Genomic DNA, 2,590 nt, shown 5'->3' with positions numbered 1-2,590 from the left:
AAAAAAAAAAAAAAAAGTTGCTCTTCTGTTGCACATGTGCAGGCACGGAATAAGCAAACAGTTGGATTTGATCAAGTTGAGGCTAAGCTCTGTGAGTATGAGATAGAGGAGCAAGGGAGTTAAGGGTATATGCATGTGATGATGACTGGCCAAGTAAGCTGCTTAAGGAAAAGAGGCTACTTGAGAGGGGTGAGAGATGTGAAAAAGTGATGTTATCAATGAACAGAAGTTCCACGTGGGGGTCAAAGGATCACTGGAGATGGGGTCCTAAAGAGACTGAGCTGGAAAGGGGTCAGTGATTGGAGAGTAGGGTGTCTGAGTTCATATAATATTTCAGTTATTGGTAGTAAGTTCAAGGTTACCACCAAAATTGCAGGTGAGGCAAAGCAGAAGACAAAATCATCAAAGGAGAGATCCAGTGAACTCCAAGGCCATGAAGCTGGAAGGATCATCTTTGTATCTGTCACCAAGAAGTACAACTGTGGTGGTGGTAAGAGAGTGAGACGGGAACTAAGATCTGAAAGGAACAAAGGGGAATTGAGGGGACTATATACTTGAAGACTGCAACAAGTACCCAGGTAACTGATGACATGTTTTTAATGGAAGAAGCAGAGGAGAATGGATGAGCAGCAGCAATGAGGACAAGGAAATCTACTCTGCCTCCAGGCACAGTGGTATACTAAGTGTGGGAGAGAAAATAGCCACTACTTGAGAGGGCTGTAGAGGTAGTAATGTCATCAGAAGTCACAAACTCCAAAGTCTGACAGGTGAAGTACAGAGGGTTAGGCGTTTGCACAGATTAATACTCATTTTTCTTAACCCACAGAAGTCGTCATGCCAAAGATGGAAAAAGACACATTCCTATAAGAAAAACAGCCATGAAACAGTAAGTGAAACTTAGCTTCATGTTTGCAAGACGGGACCATTTTAAAGGGAACAACCATTATTTTGTGTTGTATGGCAGAATTCGGGCCTAGTATCGCAAGGTCTTTGGAATTTTTCTGAGAGCAGCTGGAACTATGAATTTTACTTAATTTTGACTTAAAAAAAAAACACTGTGCGGGCCAAATAAAATAGGCCAGAGACTGCATTTAGTCATTTAGTCACATTTGTGAACTCTGCTTTTTTTTTTAATAAGATGGAATTTCGCTCTTGTTGCCCAGGCTGGAGTGCAGTGGTGTGATCTCGGCTCACTGCAACCTCCGCCTCCCAGGTTCAAGCGATTCTCCTGCCTCAGCCTCCCAAGTAACTGGGGCTACAGGTGCCTGCCACCACGCCCGACTAATTTTTGTATTTTTAGTGGAGACGGGTTTTACCATCTTGGCCAGGCTGGTCTGGAACCCCTGAACTTGTGATCCACCCACCTCAGCCTCCCAAAGTGCTGGGATTACAGGCATGAGCCACTGTACCTGACCGAACTCTGCTTTTTAAAATACAAAGCTGGCTGCCTTGTTGGGTAGACTTGGCAAAAGGCTGCACCTGTTCAGTCTGCAGATATAAATAGAGTTACCGTCTACAAGCTCATCACCAAGCATCACTTAAATTACCTGGCAAATTATCAGTTGTTTGTTAACTGATTATTACTCAAACAGATTATATCTCACCCCATATTATTTTACCTTTTTTTTTTTTTGAGACGGAGTCTCTCTTTGTTGCCAGGCTGGGCATGATCTCGGCTCACTGCAACATCCGCCTCCCGAGTCCAAGCGATTCTTCTGCCTCAACCTCCTGAGTAGCTGCGACTACAGGTGCACGTCACCATGCCTGACTAATTTTTGTATTTTTAGTAGAGACGAGGTTTCACTATCTTGGCCAGGATGGTCTCGATCTCTTGACCTTGTGATCCTCCTGTCTCAGCCTCTCAAAGTGTTGGGATTACAGGTGTAAGCCATTGCGCCCAGCCTTTACTTTCAATTCTAACTCTGATAACGGAATTTCCTTTGAAGGGAAACACACTTAACCTTTCATGGCCTGAACTTTTAATAAAAAAATAGACCACATACAATAAAAGAAGCCTTCTAATATAGTAAAACTGGAAAGTTCTTTAAATCTCAAAAAATACTAATTTCTAAACAAGTTTTAATGTTATTATAAGTATTTAATATTTCTGTGAACCCTCGATTTCCCTTTAGTCATAATCATGACCGAGAAGAATATTTGGATTGAAGTCAAAGACTAGAGATGGTATTTGGCTCTATGTGATCTAAGCCAGGGCAGCAAACCCATCTAGGCTTAGTTTCCTTATCTGTAAAATGGAGATTAAAAATACATGCCCTCCCTACTTCATAAGGTAGCTAGCTGTTGGCTCAAAGGAGAATGTGAAAAGCTTAAATCCTGACTTCGTATGGGTGTTTTGTTTTAGTATATTCTATTAAAGAATAACCACTTGGCTAGAGCTAGTGAGATGGTCTATTTAGAGAAAATATTTTAGATATTAGATTATAATGTACTTAAAATGTAGGAAATTGCTTATATGTGAGTGAATATATATTCTACTTCTAAAAGCGACTTTCCTGCTGAAAGATGACACTGCTTGATGGTATCATTGTGTGAGGTGGTGGCTGAAAGTATCCTCTCGCCAGTTCTGTAA

Source organism: Trachypithecus francoisi, unplaced genomic scaffold (genome assembly GCF_009764315.1).
Source record: "Trachypithecus francoisi isolate TF-2019V2 unplaced genomic scaffold, Tfra_2.0 Lachesis_group8, whole genome shotgun sequence".
In the NCBI taxonomy this organism is placed as follows: Eukaryota; Metazoa; Chordata; class Mammalia; order Primates; family Cercopithecidae; genus Trachypithecus; species Trachypithecus francoisi.
This window is presented reverse-complemented; position numbering follows the sequence as displayed.